Genomic DNA, 18,578 nt, shown 5'->3' on the forward strand with positions numbered 1-18,578 from the left:
GAACTTATTTTTAAAAACTCTATCGCAGGTGGGGCAGTAAAGCTGACCAGAATCATTGTAAGTGTAATTATAGGAGGGTTTCGGCCGGGACTTACGTATCTTACGTTTCGTATCAAGTTCAATGAGACGAGCGTCTTCAAAGTTCTTAACGCTCATCTTAACACGAGAACGCCATTCTGGCCGCTGAGAAGCATACTCCTCCCATTTGTCATTTGTTGTGTATTAGATTAGATTGTGATATAGCAATGTACTTTAGAAAAACTTTATACTAAAGCAATTATTATGGTATTTCAACATTAAAATGGATCGATGGAATTTCAACATTTAAGCAATTAAGAGTAATGAATATGAATAGGTATGAATAAATTTTAACTATTTTTATATGACATCTTCCACTTAACCATTGAGTAGATGAGAGGAGAGTGATTTTTCATTTTTAATTATAATCCTGTGGCGATAAATGGCAGTAAAATTACTATACTAAATTTACTGTGACAATAACCCTCTACAAACTCTATTCTCTTTGGTGATAGTATTAGTATTGGGTTGGTAACAAAGGTATAAATACCTATTTAATACTTTTAGTAGAACAGCGACAAGTAAAGAGTATGATAAGGCATAAAATGAAAGGTTAATCATAAACTATATAGTCAATTTTATGAAATTTAATCCCTACGCCGTGTAACACTATTTAAAAGTCAATCACAGCTGCTATTACACCATAACAACAATAACTAGCATAAAAATCTCGATCTACGGCGCCTGCCCGTATCGTGGATAATTACATTCTAATAATAGAGAAACGGGAACATCAAACGCATCCGTGTGCGATATAACATCGGGTTATCCGTTCTTTTGTAGATGCATAGTCGAGTTAACAAACATCTTTACGAGTACAAGCCAACGTTCAAGAAATATATTTACACGCAATCATTTATAGAAAATGACAATCGAAACTTTAATCATCATTCGCTTGCCCTTGTCTCATTCACTTGGGGTCGGCGCAGCATGTCTTTTTCTTTCATACCTCTCTGTCACTCGTCATCTCATCATTCACTCGCGTTCGTTTTACATCATCTCTCACACAGTCCATCCACCTTTTCCTCGGTTTTCCTCTCCTCGTACCTCCCTCCACATTCATTCTAAATACCTTTCTCGTCACATGACTTTCATCCCTCCGCATCACATGCCCGTACCGCGCTACGCGTTTACATTCGACCATCATCATTCGCTTGCCCTTGCCGCTTGTCCCATTCACTTGGGGTCGGCGCATGTCTTTTTCTTACATACCTCTCTGTCACCTGTCATCTCATCATTCACTTGCGTTCGTTTCATATCATCTCTCACGCAGTCCATCACCTTCCTCGGTTTTCCTCTCCTCCTAACCTCCCTCCGCATTCATTCATAATACCTTTCTCGTCACATGACTTATTCATGTATGGTAATACAGCCATGTGTCATTTAATCATGTATGGTAATATAGGCACGTGAGTTTTCGTAGCATCTGGTCAGTCATCCCGACATGGTTTTTTTTGTTTGGTGTTTTTTATTTTTTTATGATACAGGAGATAGGAGGCAAACGAGCGGACAATTTGCCTGATGGTAAGAAGCGATTACCGTCGCTTCGTTTGTCGATGTGCAGTCAAGGGCATAAATATATATGTGGTATTTCCTATAAAAAGGGACCTTATTGTCGATGGCGCTTACGCCATTATAAACGATGGTCCGATATAAATACAATGCCGCGCGACGCTGTGCGACGTAAGCGCCATCGACAATAAGGTCCCTTTTCATAGAAAATGCCCCATAGGGAATGTATTCCCAAAATTTCAAAAATATGTATACGCTTCTACACCTTAGACGATAGAGTCGTGTTCACATATTTTAGAGCCATTTGTCTGGATCGATATTTTTGTCTTTGACTGTACACTACGATTGTTATCTTGGGTAGGCCCCGAGGACGAATTAATCCAAAGCCAATGATGGGGGACCTTAAGAGATAGCGAATGGTTTTGGAGAACGAGGAAAAAAAGGGTACCTACGTAAAAGTCAACATTGAAATGTCACTCTACCCATTTCCGACACATGGCCAGATATATCGTAACACACCTTTGTTAACATAGAAATAAGAATGTAATCCGATATATTTGACCACTTTGGCCGTCACTATCTATTTAATGCTGACTGTACCAGGTACCTAACAAATGTTCATGTTCATGGAACCATAACTTATCATAACTCGACACTTTAATACAATACTGGGCAAAATATATGTATTACAATCAAAAAAAAAAAAAAAAAATAACTTCAGTTTCTGTGTCGATGAAAGCCCAATTTCAGCCCACAGTGCGCCACGCAATCAAGTAAGTAATGAAAAAGAATCTTTTAAGAAATTCTGGATTTTACTAAATATCTAGATAAAAAGAAAACGAACATATAAAAAAAAAATTATTTATTTTCAGACAGTTACAGTCCATAGTTGTTAGTATTAACTTACAGGCTATGTTATGTTGTGTGTATAAAAATTAGGAATTCAAAGATCATTTCTCCCTCATAAAGATAAAAGTTAAACACAGTCTAATAAACATTTTATACAAACATAAAATACATTCGTAACTCGTATCATTGGTGTATGTTAACGAACTGAAATGACTTGTTTATTCTACTAATGACGACGAAAAACATAAAAAAATGCATCGTAAAAACTCTGGGGGTAATTGTATGTTCGCTGAAATTGTATACTTTCTTATTTTCTTATTTTTATGAAGGCAATGTTTGTATGAAACTCTGTATGAAAATTCTTTCTCTATGTAAGCAAACTTGGTATGAAAATTCTCAACGATTTATTTATAATAAATTAATATGAGAAACGAAGATTGATATTGTCACAATGAATCCAGCCCCTTTAAATGGGGCATTTTTTATGAAAAGGGACCTTATTGTCGATGGCGCTTACGCGGCACAGCGTCGCGCGGCATTGTATTTATATCGGAGCATCGTTTATAATGGCGTAGCGCCATCGACCATATTAAGGTCCCTTTTTATAGAAAACACCACAAATGAGTTCTTGTTGATTTTAAAAGAATTGAAACTGTAGAAACATGTTTGATCTTGTTTTCTCTATGTATTTCTGTAATTTTGAATTTGTTTCTGTGTCAAAATGTCCTATAATATTTATTTGTGTTTTTAGTGAAACAATTTCATCATCCATATGAAAAAAACCCAATTCTGAGCACGAAGCAAGGGATTAAAATTGGCCAACGTGTGTTGAGAATCACTAGATTTATATTGACCGGGATATAGACCGTGATTACCTTTTGTATTATATATGAGCTCCCGATATTTCGACATTTCGATGTTTCGATATTTCGGTTAGTTAAACTAACCGTGAATCATTCAAAACTCTAAGTTTGTTGAGAATGATGTCCTATTGTTGTTCGTGACATTAAGCACAACTACACTAATACCCCTGCCACACACTCGTCGTGTAGCATGGGAAGTAGCGAGGAAAGTAGGCAGAGACGTAGTGTGGGAACGTTACTCGTCATGCCGCACGTCATGCTCCTCGTGTCGCGCCGGCCACGGCTCATGTCGGTTTTTTTGGCACGAGTCAAAGGACCGGCAATACGTAGTGCGGAGCGTCGCGATTAAATGCAGGAGTTAAGCAGTGTGTGGCTAGAGAGGGCAACATCGCGTCAGCGCAAGGAGCAGCGTGAGTGGCGTTGACGCGGGCGATGTCACTGTCAATATCAAATACTCGTATATCACTCACGTCAACCCCGCAGTAGCATCTTTGCAAAAGTAACACCGCTGCACGACGAATGTCACCTTTTCAGAGAAAGTATATCATAAATTAATTCTTAACAAGCAGAAACGTCTGCGATCGATGCTATTAAGCTTAGAGTAAATTTAAAAGTGGACTATGGTGAAAAGCTGACTATGGATGAGGACGATGAGGTCTTGGTGGCTCAGTTGGCAGAGCGCTGGAGTATCGATCCAGAGGCCGTGAGTTCAAGTCTCACCCAAGGCAGTAATTTTTCCACTTTTAGATTTAAAGTATATCATATCTTGGAATCGTGAGTTGAAAAGCCCCAGTCCATTTGTGGTATTTCCTATAAAAAGGGACCTCATTGTCGATGGCGCTTACGCCATTATAAACGATGCTCCGATATAGATACAATGCCGCGCGACGCTGTGCGGCGTAAGCGCAATCGACAATAAGGTCCCTTTTCATAGAAAATGCCCCATTTAACTGTACCATCGTCCACATTGATAACTGACAAGTCATAAGTCTTATTCCAAATACACAAGGTCCATCGATGGTCAGTTGACAGTTAAGCGCAGCGCGAACTGCGCTACGCTCGTAGCCGATTGCGTTATTTTTCCGCAATGTAGCGAAAAGCGCCTACGAACAAAGAACCCGCCTAACGGGTCGCTGGCAGTGAATGTGTTAATAATTTTGGTTATTAGCACGAAAAAACCAAGGCTGGGCAAACGGAACGAATGGAGCCTGTAATCCGCTTAACGTGGGCGTTCCATTGCGATTCTGCGTTGAAAGGGACGCCAATAGGTCGAGGCTAAAAGGGCATTCGAATTTAACAAAAAAATATATGGATGTGATGTGACTTTACAGGATGGCTAAAAATACGTTGACAAAAATTTTAGGAATAATTTTTATCTATAAATAATTAGGAATAATAATTAATTTAGGAATAGTTTTAAAACGTATTATCTTCAAAATATTATGCTTTGGCTTTACAAGTTTACACACACAAAGCTTTACACACACAAAAACTGTCAACGTAATTTTGAGTCAGTGGAGAATTGGAGATGCAATGAGATGCAAACATATTAGATGGAGGCATATTAGGTGTAATGAGAGTACAGGGTGGCTAAAAATATACGATCTGTATTATATATGTGTTCGAGCGGAATGTACTGCAAGCAATATTAAAATAAGATCGGTTTTTTTAATCAGAATGCCGCTCTAGGTCGGAATAGCCACTTCGCAGGAAAGTGAAATTGGCGAACATGTGCCGAATATAGCCTTAATGTGCTTGACATTGGACCGCAAAACTACATCTGGCGGCAAGGATATAAGTATAACCTATGGCAATATTTAGCAATATATGTAGAAGATAGAAATACACATGCTCTTGTAGCAGCTACAACCACCTACAACTCAAAAAACTACTCTTAAACCCGCTTAATAGATTCACTGCGAGCAACCCGCTACCCGCTAGGCGGGTTCTCTGTTCGTAGGCGCTTTTCGCTACATACGGTTTTGCCTGTGTAAAGAGGATATAATAGGATAGAGCGGTACTGTCATAGTAAATTTTGTAATGACAGTAAATTCACTGCCATCTATCGACACACGATTAAAACTAAAAATGAAGATGTATAAAATACGATAAAATGTATTCATATATGGATAAATGATTTTTTTTATTTGCATTAGTAGTAGTAGTAGTAAATCACTTTACTGTACAAAACAAAAATTGTTAACATGAAATTCATATAAATTTAGGTACAAAGGCGAGCTTATCCCTATAAGGGATTTCTTCCAGCTAACCTTAGAGTAAATGAGTGGAAAATTCGAATTAGATAGATAGACAAACTTACAGAACGTACAATAATATTTAAAAAGGAAAACTACAATATTAACGTCTACGAATAACTAAAATACATCAATAGTATTATGCAATAAAATAAATATGTACTAGCATACATAAATATATAGTACTAAATAAATATTAAATAAATATATATATAATATATAAATAAAATATATATATTAGCACTCAACCAAATCACAGTTCGTGGGAAAGCCAAAGCTTTTTCAGATTAACTTAAACAAATAATTCTTGCATTAATTATTGTTATATGATTTTGACCCATGTTCTTTCACTGATATGCGTTAAAATTGTTAATAACAAACGAAACAGTCAACGCCATCTATCCGAGAGTAGGCCAAAGGTAGTGGCGCCATCTGATCGGGAATCAAATTTTCTTTATTTTCGAGTCACGTTTTTTCCTTAGACTGTATCCATCTATTACGGAGTTATATCTTTATCTTTGGCCTGTGTTATCGGCTACGCTCGTAGCGCGTAGCTCGCGCTGGTACTGAATGTGTTAATAATCGCAATTAGACTGCTAATCATAATCATAATATTTTTATTCAAAATAGATTCATACAGAACACTTTTTGAAAGTCAAAAAATTGTAGAGAATAATTAAAAATAATTGACATTGAAATTATACTTACTTACTTATTGCTGTGGCGCGACGACCCGAAGTGGATCTTGGCCTCCGACAGCAAAGACCGCCATGCTACTCTATTGCACATATAGGTCTATTAAAATTATATAATATATAGGTCTATAAAATTTAAACAATAACATATCTAATACATTATTAATTACGTAATCCTGAAATAAATGTTATCTGATAAGGTAAGAGTGTAGGACGTCGGTGCTCCTTGATTTAAAAAGCTACATTATTATTTACAACGACGGGACTTAATGGCTTAAAATTAAGTTTCAAATTTACCTCCGAGACCACGGGGACAACGCCGTTCTCGAAACGTCGGAGGTAAATTTAAAACTTAATTTTACGCGATTAAGTCCCCTCGTTGTGAATAATAATGAATAAAAGTCGTGAAAGTTTAAATCAGTATTCTAAAAAGCTACATTTTGTACGAAAGATATTTCCATTCAGTGCATATATTAACGAATATTTTCCCTGTATAATTAGACTTTAAATATTCATTATAAGCTTAGTATTGTACGCAGGTTTTCTGGTGTTGATAAAATATAAACGGATTTTAGGAATCCGTTGATATTTAGAATTGAAAACCTTAACAAAAGAGTCTTAATATTTTTCGAATAAATAATTGAGTGTTTGTAGGGACCTATTTTTTTTAACTCTGAAATATGTCCAGATTTATTACAACAACACTGTTTAATAAACCAAACAATCCAAATCTCACGAGTCTGAGACTGTCTGAAAAATCAGCATACCCAGTACCTTCCCAATAGGGGATATTACTGCAAAGTTCTGTCACCAAAGTGCAGCACTAGCCTTTTTAGTAAACCATAGAGTAACTTATACATACTGTACCTTTAACAGGTTTTTGACAGGTTTTCAGAGATAATAAAATATGACATTGATGCACCAAGGCGGTTTGTTTACAGAGGATCTACCGGGAAACGTGAATCCGCAATTTCGCTATCTGCCTCTTTGTCGCCCGAATATGCAGGAGTGACAGAGATGTTAGGTAACAAAATTTCGATTTTCTTGTTTCGCGATAGACCCTCTGATTGTGGTAGTGGCGCCCCCTACGCAGAGTTTCGCGTAATATTCCCTATTCTCGAATTGAAAGTGCGGTGCACCACCAACGCAAACCTTTCTCAGCATTCTTAGTGCAAAATGGACACCCTCCCTCTTAGGCCTTCGTGACACGTAACCAATATAACGAGCAAAGCCGTAACATGATTACCCAATTTCTTGTAAATGGGTACAGTCGCCATCAGATATATCGGAGCGGCCGAGGTGTTTAAAAATATCTGAACACGCACTCTAACGCTTTGACAATAGAGGCTTTATATATTATGAGCACCTAGGCCGCTCCAATATATCTGGCCCCTATTTCACCACGGTAACAGGTGCGACAATTGTCGACATCACTGTTACTGACGTCACAGGTCTCCATAGGCAGCGGTAACCGCTTACCATCGGACGGGCGGTGTGCTTGTTTGCCACCAACATTTTAATTAAATAAAAAAAACTCCATTATATCGCAAATAAATAGGTACTTATTTTGCGAAGCTAATGACAACTGTCACAAGACAAGAAACACGACAATTGTCACGAAATTCCGACACAGAACTCATTTCCTGTCAAGAATTACCGAAAATTCTTTTAAATCTTGTGACAATTCTCATCATCATCGTGATAAACTTACCTGTTTTTTGCCAATATAATAAAGTTTTATTAAATAATACACTGATAGTGGCAAACAGGAATACGGCCCGCACGATGGGAAGCTGTAACCGTAGCCCATGGAGGCCTGTGAGGTCAGCAACAGTGATTCAATATTCAATATATGCTTTATTCAAATAGGCCTAGCAACAAGCACTTTTAAATGTCAAGTTTTAAATATTACCTTAATCTAAATATCAGAGCAATTTATTGATGCAGTTATTATTATTCTTAAAAACATTGAATTATTATAGATAGGTATGTCAAACTTAATAATAAGAATTCACAAAAGGATCGTCAAACACCAAAATTGTATAAAAAATACTAGTCTAGAAACTTTCTAGAATAAAAATCAAAATGTCAAAAAATACGGATTACTTAATATAGGTATTCATTGAATTGATGTCGACAATTGTCGCACCTGTCACCGTGGTGAAATAGGGGCCTGATGGCGACTATACTTGGTGCAGGGCAGAAGGCCTAGTGCTTGAAAGGCTCGTATAAGTTAAGAGACGGGTCTGATATTGCGGTCACGTCACATAATAGGCTTTCAATATCACGGCCAAAGTGGTTTTGGGAAAGGTCAAGTTTATCAGGTACTTAATAAACACATTAAATCATAACCTAAGTTAAATTTTGTTAGAATATATTTTTGTATGTAACTGGTAGCTAAAATACCAGATTTTGTTATGATAAAAGATAAAGATAAAAATCAATTTATTCAAGTAGGATCTGTTGGATCGCTTTTGCATCGTCAAAAATGTACATTTTATCTTAAACGAAATTAATACTAAATAGAATAGAAATGGGGATAAAAAGTCTAAATATTTAATTTGTTGTTGTGTTATATCTGCTTCACTTAGCACTTTATATTTTATTTAAATAAAACTAAGATCACACGTGTCGGATAGACTTAAATCATCGCCTTTTTAAATTACTTGATTTATTTTATTTTTCAGAACCAACGTGCAAAAAGCGCTTCGCGCTTGACCGGCCTATTATTTGTACAATATTGGATAAACATGATTATGCTGATTTTGTTTACGATACCGTCCTCGTAATAAAAAGTTTTTACATAAATCATTCACTCAACGAATCCTCATTCATATTGTTTAGGTAGGTTTCTGTTATGCAAGCTTTTTACGGCGGATTTCATCTACGAAGTTATGAAATTTTCGCTTTTATCACAAACAAGATCGAAAATATAAAATGAGTTTGTATGATTATGTAATTACAATTACAGAAAAACAAAAATGTTTCTTCTGTCTACATAATGGCGGTTTCAGACTAGCGTACTTTTCTGTGCGTATCCGGTCGTTTCGGCGTTACGACGCGGCGTTACATTTCCCTACTTTATTTAATCTATACAAGCTTATTACACGCGTGCGCGCACGCTCATATAAAACGCTAGTCTTAAATCGCCCTTAGGCTACACCGCCCAAAACCGATCTCGACGTATTTGTGACGTTTTCAACCAAAAGGTACCACATTGTCGCTTGCTGATAAGGTTGATTTCTAATTGAAGCTATATGGAAATAGCGCCTTACTGACAGGCGACAATATACCCTTTTGGTTGAAAATGGCACATTTTTTCGCTGTACCCAAATTGTGCCCATGTGTTTGATCAGTTTTCTTAAGGCGTCGTGAGTTCAGGTCCTTTTCCGAACGCAGCTCACTGAGCACTGAGCGGAAGGCCGCGTGCCCAGGATCGCGATAGAAGTAATTTTCAAGTTTTTGGTTTTGTGCAAAAATAGTAAAGGTGGTACGATTTATCAAACCGTTGAAATTTAAAACATAATATACGTTTATCAAACGTTAAGGGGCCCACTGACTATCAGTCCGCCGGACGATATCGGCCTGTCAGTTGTCCGGAACTGTCAAATTTTTGTTCTAACTGACAGGCCGATATCGCCTCGCCTTTAGCTCCAATAAGAAAGGATTTTGTGAAATTCAATCCCTAAATCGAATCCCAAAAGGGGTGAAAACGCTGATTAGAAATCGTGGGCGTATGCTAAGCGTAGGGAATTCAAATTTTATTAAAATCTAGTGCTAGGTAAGACCCGTGTTCGCAGAAAAGCTATTTAATTCTGCATTTAAACTGATAGCGTTTCATGCGGGTAGGTTCTAATGATAGTTTTCAGGAATCCTTGCTTTGTATTTCAAAGGAAACTTGCTTGGAATAGAAATTGCCTTTTAAACTGCCTCTGTCTGAATTATGTCTAAAATATATTGGTTTTCTATTAACTGTAATTTGTTTTGTCTGATCTTTAAGAGGTAAATATGTAGGTCACAGTCAAACTAAACATTTTTTATGAGTAAGTACTATTATATATAGTAGGCAAACGAGCAGAGGAATCGCAATCTGTTACATACGCTGTAGATAACACAAGAAGGATTTTAAGAAAGAAGAAAGAAAGAAAGAAAATACATTTATTTAACGCCACAACAGATTACATATATGAAAAAAAAAAGGGAACATACAGACAAAAAACATTGGACGCTAAAATAGGACCCCACTCAGCATAATGCCGCGGTAATCCGCGGCGCTGGTTTTCAGTGGGGACCTGACTTAAAACTATGAGTTGGTGGCGACACATACGCCAACGACACTAACAAAAAACACAGACAAAAAAAATAAGTAAGTAACGTCCAAAAAAAAAAGAATCTATACATACTAAACAACAAAAGAATGCGTTGCCGTTTTTAAGGTGGGAGTACGGTTTTTTCTTGAAAGTTTAAAGGTCGAATCGGGTCGGAAATACTGCGGCGGACAGTTTATAGTGCTATCCCTGAAAGAAAACAAATAAAAACCGGCCAAGTGCGAGTCGGACTCGCGCACGAAGGGTTCCGTACCATTACGCAAAAAAAAAACACGTTTGTTGTATGGGAGCCCCACTTAAATATTTATTTTATTCTGTTTTTAGTATTTGTTGTTATAGCGGCAACAGAAATAGTTACATCATCTGTGAAAATTTCAACTATCTAGCTATCACGGTTCATGAGATACAGCCTGGTGACAGACGGACAGACAGACAGACAGACGGACGGGTATGGAACCCTAAAAACGACATATGATTAGCCACAATTCATTAATAAAATAAAGCAAACTTTATTTATTCAGCTAATTGTACTAAGTTGTAAATAAATAAAGTTCCTGTTATAGACCCATATTAGTTTTTAATTAATAGGCCTGCCTGCTTGTTTCAAATTGCGAACAACCCATTTAGGGCCCAAGGGCGACCTCCGAGAGCAATTAGGGCGACCTTGATCTCTCGGGGACCTGTGTCGTCAGTTACCCCTTTCCGTTTTCGTTACCATTTTCTTTTATTTGGATTGTTTTCGTGATAGTTTAGTTAGGTGCATTAAAATTTTCATCCCCAAGTTAAATTTTTTGGGGACTGAAATTTCCAGAGGAAAATGTGGACTGCGTTTGTATTGAGAAGTGGGTCATCCACTTTCCTCTAATTATCAAATTTGAAAGAAGCCCTTGGCGTCCGTTGGCTCGTTGGGTGGACGACATCAGGAAGATTGCGGGTCACTTCTGGATGAGATTGGCTCAGGACCGGGACAAGTGGCGTACTGGAAGAGAGGCCTATGCTCAGCAGTGGGCGATAAAGAGCTGATATGATGATGATGATGATCAAATTTGTATCGTATATTTTTCAAGGCCTCCCAGGGTGGTATATATCCAAATACGACCATTTTCTGGCAATCGCACTGATAGCCGTTACGTGATAATTTGATAAATATTCAGGACGTGCGTAGACCTTCCTTCGCTCATTTATTAGACGAGTCCCTTGTACAGTCGAAGGTAAAAATATCGATCCACACAACTGGCCCAAAAATATGTGAACATGACTTTATTATTATAGTACACATATTTTTGAAACTTTAGGAATGTATATATATTTATGGCCTTGACTGTACAAGAACAAGAACTGCCAGACTTCATCAATTACTACGGTAAATGTTTATTTATTAAAAATATTTATTTATATAAACTTTATTGCACATAAAATTATAAGTACAAATGGCGAACTTAATGCCATAAGGCATTCTCTTTTCTATATGTCGTTTTATTTACTGTTTAAGGAGAATAAGCTTCTGCCCCTAGAATTGTACACGTACATTATCTGAATGCATTCATATTGAAATGAGTCTACCATATTTTATAGAATTTGTATTTTTTTTGACGACCGGTCTGGCCTAGTCGGCACTGGCCTATGAAGTGGATGGTCCTGGGTTCGAATCCCAGTGAGGGCATTTATTTGTATGAAGAGCACAGATATTTGTTTCTGAGTCACGGTGCCTGTGAAACCCTATATACACACATATCCTTGTTTGAGTATCCACAACACAAGCCTTGGGCTTACTGTGGGGCTTAAGGGGTCCACTGACTATCAGTCCGCCGGACGATATCGGCCTGTCAGTTGTTCGGAACTGTCAAATTTTTGTTCTAACTGACAGGCCGATATCGTCCGGCGGACTTATAGTCTGTGGGCCCCTTTAGCCAATTTGTGTAATAATGTTTTATAATATTTGTTTGTTTAATGTGCCCAAATCAGCAAGGATATTAGCACGTATCTACCTAAATCAATATCCTGTAAAAAACATCCAACATTTTAGAAGGCTACCGGACTACCTAAAGGTTGATTGGAAGAGATCCCTTACAGGGATAAGTTCGCCTTTGTATATTGTATACTTTCTGTTTAGTTGTTAACCTGTCTTATGTACAATAAAGTGTTTACATACAAACATACATACTTAAACCGAATGTGCATGACAGAAGGCCCAATCGCTTGAATATTTCTCGGTCAGAAGAATAAATGATGCCCCCGAACAACCAAATCACAACATAAATCTATTGCAAAATACACTGTATTTCCACTGCATTAGGTAGAATTTGAAACGAAGCTACTTTATTGCCTTTTTGAGTTATAGTGATGAAATGGGGTGCCTGGTAGATTGATTGCCCGTTTGGTGGAGTCACGTTACTTCATATGTAACAGCCACACTAACATACCACATTTATACCTTATGCCGTTGCAATAAAGTTGAGGAATTGTCAGTGGAAGATGGTAGGTTTCGTGTCAATATCAACATCGGAGACGGTTGACTGATCATTTGTAACCCTTATAGGGTGTTACACAAGATCTATTTATACTCGTATCTTTGTTTGTTAAACGTTAAAGCCTGACCAGGAATATATGATCACGCGCCATGTTGCGTAATTTCACTGGAACTATTTTTTTCATACTTTACTGAACTGTCATCCTATATCATATCATATCATATTTTATTCACAATATTTATAATATTACATGTCATTTTTATATTGTATAATTATTCTAAAATAAATAATAATATTTAGGTACATTTGTAAAAAAAAACTATAACAATTATGAAATAATACAATTGATACTAAAGCTCAACATTCAAAAATTCGTCATAGCTGTAGAATGTGTGTTCGAGAAGCCAAGCCTTCAGTCTAGCCTGGTGACGAGGTGACTGTCTCCGGCAACCTATTATATACAGAGGACCCATTATGTGGGTCAGCTTATTGAAGATAAAGATAAAGATAAAAGACATTTATTCGTGACGATCACAACACAAGTACGAACATGTACAGACAACAACAGCAAGAAAAGAAGAGATCATCAAGTGTGCATCACGAAACGATCGACGATCGGTCGATCGTGTGTATTGCATAGATTAGTATATGTTATTACTGTAATAGATAAGAAACTCTCGGACATTTCACGTTCACGTCTCTACTAGTGCTGCCCCTAGCGGTCCTGCTCTCAACTAATGAGACTGTATATGCAGTAAACACGCACACATGTACACACACACACACACACACACACACACACACACACACACACACACACACACACACACACACACACACACACACACACACACACACACACACACACACACACACACACACACACACACACACACACGTACTTATGGGTTCTTTACCTACATGTAACAACTTTAATATTGGAAACTGATTTATGTAGTAATCTTTGTCGTACCAATTTCCATTTGCTTAGAAAACTACATAAATCAGTTTTTCAGAATAAATAAATGAAACCTTATGTTGAATCAAGTACAATATATTATTTATAAGTACCTACTTATTTACATACGTTCCATTCCAAGTAACTAAGACACATGCAAATACAGCGACGCTTTAAGCGCACTTCCGTGAAAATAACTTAACAGCAAGTATGTAACAATTTATTTCCTGACTATGTTTTAAACAATAATTAGAGGCAACCTAATTCATTTCTTCTTCTTGATCCCAAAATAACTTGGAAAGCTTCAATAGTTTGATCCAACTTTTTTTGATTTAATTTAGATCCATTTTTGTCGCATATTTCATAGTTTTGAGAACATTCAAGCTTTTTATCCACAATTTGTGGTGCGGTGATCTGGGTGTTACAGCGCATAGGTAGATTTTCCTTTTTTAGGTTCACTGAAATTGCCATTGACAACATCGAAAAACTTATCGAAGAAAAGCACGATACCTGCCGTGTCGCAACTTTATTCTGAAAGCTTTTTAATACCTGAAAATATATTAACAGTTAAGATGTTATCAAAAGTATAAAAAGGTTATTTTACAGCGAAACAGGACAAGTGTTGAGCATGCATTTTAAGGGTGTGCTATTGTCACATTTAATGTTAGGTAACAAGAAATCAGTGAATCGGGATATTATTCATGTAAAATGTCGACAAAGGTAACGTATTGTGGTTGGATTTTATCATTAGATGTATGTCTTTCTAATTTTGGCAGGTTGTAGTTGATTTATCAGATTAAGACCTAGGCACGGAAAATAGTATCTTAATTATGATAATCAGAGCAACGTGTATGACGGGCCTTACGGGCACTAAGAATGGTGCTAGTTCAATGGCTGTTATTTGAAATGTTACAATGTTCCATGTTCCATCGCCAACATTTCATAAATATGCTTTACCCGAAGCCTCTATCAAAGCTTTTGATAAAGATGAAATAATAAATAAATGTTCAGGAGGTATATATATATTATAAACTCGAAAATTTACTTACCTTGCCCTTATACCGATGTACATACAAGAAGGTACACAGATTCGGCGCGGCCCGGCCGGCATTGCTTTTCATCTTGCCTGCGTTGGTTTGGTTGAATGAGTAAGAGCACAACTCAACACAACTTACAAGGTTGGTTGTGATATAAAGAAACGCTGTTTGTTAATATCTTAACATAAATCTGACCAAAAATATGTTTAAACGGAATTTATATTAAAAAACAACTTAGAAATAATTTCAAAATTTCCCGTCAAACCAAACGTCATTTGGTTTTTTTATTCGTCTAAATACGTCAGTCTGTCATTGTACGGTGTTTGCACTACATATTAAAAAAACTACTTTTACGTTTCAAATTTATTTTATTTCCTAGTTCATTTGCAACGTAAGGTTAGTAACACTATCAAAACATTTTTTATTAAAATATATTCTTCTAGATTTAATTAAATACGATTAAGTTACCTGCTTAAATATTTGTTTTGGTATATTTTGTTTTCTACTATCTACACACAAGAATGATATCTAGCCACACTCAGCCCTCCTTATGCTAAAGGCGGTATCTCAAAAACGAATGAACTGGAAATGGAACGTTATGATTCAAATTTAAGGTACTTATTTGCATGCAATCTTCAATTGAGATACCGCTTTTTAGCTCAGCAGGGCACCACGGCTGAGGAATATATGTCCAGCATAACCCAGAGATGGCATTATTATCAGCATTACATTACTCCTCTTCAGAGATACTATACCATGGTGTATTGGATCTTGCTAGTCTACGTTTTACCGGGAGAAGTTGGTTAGGGTTCCGTAGCGTGCAGGCTGAGTCGGCGCGTTTTTTATATTGAGTCAGGTTGGTATACACGTAAATAGCGACTTACATGAGAATTAACAGCGCCCTCTTGACAATGATCATATATTACTGGTCAGGCTTTAATATCTGGGAGACCGAGATTTGCTCGGAAAACATATAAAAACTCAAAAATGCGCGTTTTCCCAGAGATAATACCTAGCTAGATCGATTTTTCGCCCCGAAAACCCCCATATATAGCAAATCTCATCGAAATCGTTAGAGCCGTTTCCGAGATCCCAGAAACATATAAATATATATATATTTACTCGTTTAATGCTGTCATAATTATGTTATACATAAGTAAAGCCTGACCAGTAATATATGATCACGCGCCATGTTGCGGAATTTCATTGGAACTATTTTTTTCATACTTAATATACTGAACTGTAACTATATAGGTAAATGACAACAGCGTTCTCTTGACAATGATCATGCATTAGGTCTTAGTAGCAAAATGCCTGAAATGCACCATGTCTTCTTTTTAGGGTTCCGTACCCAAAGGGTAAAAACGGGACCCTATTACTAAAACTCCGCTGTCCGTCTGTCACCAGGCTGTATCTCATGAACCGTAATAGCTAGACTGGTGAAATTGTCACAGATGATGTATTTCTGTTGCCGCTATGACAAATACTAAAAACAGAATAAAATAAATATTTAAGTGGGGCTCCCATACAACAAACCTTATTTTTTTGCCGTGTTTTGCGTAAACGGAACCCTGCGTGCGCGAGTCCGACTCGCACTTGACCGGTTTTTAGAAGACCTACTCCTGAGCGAACAGCCAGCACCAAAAAGGTCAGTCACGTGTAATTGAACGGCCGGTTACTGCGATGTTTGTTCCGCTTCCGGGTTCTATTCCGGGACACGTCGATAGATGGCATGCATATTGGAAGACAGACAGCAACACTGTTAACTCTGATTTAAACGTTCACGATTTTTACTCATTATTATTCACAACGACGGGACTTAATCGCGTAAAATAAGTTTTAAATTTACCTCCGACGTTTCGAGGACGGTGTTGTCCCCGTGGTCTCGGAGAAGACTGGCTAAAGTTGACATCAACATCTAGGCGCGCGACTTGCGAGTTTTTCGAACTACCCGCACTTGGTCTTGTTTGTTAACGTTTTGCGCACTAGGGATGTCACCAGGTCGACACACAACACTCACAATATTCGATTTTTTCAACTTATTTTACGCGATCAAGTCCCGTCGTTGTGAATAACACTGTTAACTGTCCATCGTTGGACCTTATGGCTTTTGTAATAAGGTTTATGAACTGTCAGTTAACAGTGTGGGCGGTAATACAGAAGCAGAACTATATCAACTTGCACCTGCATTTTGAAATAAAGTCCCATCAGAAGCAGACGTACTTATAATTATACTCATGTATTTTGAGTCACTTTTTAGGTTCCGTACCCAAAGGGTAAAAACGGGACCCTATTACTAAGACTCTGCTGTCCGTCTGTCCGTCTGTCTGTCTGTCACCAGGCTGTGTCTCATGAACCGTGATAGCTAGACAGTTGAAATTTTCACAGATGATGTATTTCTGTTGCCGCTGTAACAACAAATACTAAAAAGTACGGAACCCTCGGTGCGCGAGTCCGACTCGCACTTTTCCGTTTTTCTTTTATTTAAGCAGTCACCGTAGCCTATGGACGCCTGCAACTCGAGAGGTGTTACATGCGCGTTGCCGACCTTTTAAAAACCTTTTTTGAAGAACCCCATACTGTAGACCACTTTTCAGTTTTGTCATTTTCGAATAGTTTTTGTAAACCACGTGGGTGGCTAAGCACACAGTCAGCCTAGATGCTGGTGTACTATTAAAAAAAATTGCACTGACTGTGCGCTGAAAATTGGCAAAGTTGATTTTTACACATTCACGGACACGAATGCTATAGCATTCGCGGACACGAATGCTACAGCATTCGCGTAGTCTTTTATTTCCTTTGGCCTATGACACATGACATCACTTATCGTCCGCGAACGTGTTAAGTGATACCTGACCTGCTAGCATGTGTCGCGTTCTCGCGCGCGACTCCTTATACTCCGGCTAATACTCGACGAGTGGCCTGGGTAGTAGCGAGGGAAGTAGGCAGAGACGTAGTGTGGCCGCGCTACTCGTCATCGGCCGCCATACTGCCCTGCATACTTCCCACCTACATTTTGCGAGACTTCAAGTATAGACTCGAGCGAGAGCGCAACTTATGTTAGACAGTCTGGAAGCATAAAAAAACCGGCCAAGTGCGATTCGGACTCGTGCACCGAAGGTTCCGTACTTTTTATTAATTTGTTGTTATAGCGGCAACAGAAATACATCATCTCTGAAAATTTCAACTGTCTAGCTATTACGGTTCATGATATACAGCCTGGTGACAGACAATATAAACCCTAAAAATATAAAAGTTCAAACATTTTACTGCCCACAGCTACACTGAACTGCTAATGTTTAATCAACAATAACCTGTACAACAAGCGGAACCACTCATAAATTAGGGTCACCAGTTAGGAACTTCCGGGCGCTATTCGATGGGCGCCAGCCACCTGGCAGTAATATTGTTCACGTAGGAAATGGAGGCGATATTACGATGTTGGTCAATGACCTTTAGCAAAAAAAAACGATTTCATAAAACAGTATAAATAAAGGACGATTAACGCGAGGACATTAGGACCCACTGTATA

General features: G+C 37.7%; 1 protein-coding gene and 1 non-coding gene across 2 annotated transcripts in view; both read left to right on the forward strand.

Moving 5' to 3' along the window:
- The window catches only part of LOC134751717 (uncharacterized), a 173,963-nt gene that overhangs the window by 126,245 nt on the left and 29,140 nt on the right, over positions 1 to 18,578 (forward strand). The gene's annotated exons all lie outside the window — the stretch shown is intronic.
- Trnad-auc (transfer RNA aspartic acid (anticodon AUC)) lies at positions 3,958 to 4,030 on the forward strand. The gene has a single exon. It is a non-coding gene; the product is annotated as a tRNA-Asp (tRNA).

This window comes from Cydia strobilella, chromosome 23 (genome assembly GCF_947568885.1).
Source record: "Cydia strobilella chromosome 23, ilCydStro3.1, whole genome shotgun sequence".
Lineage (NCBI taxonomy): Eukaryota > Metazoa > Arthropoda > Insecta > Lepidoptera > Tortricidae > Cydia > Cydia strobilella.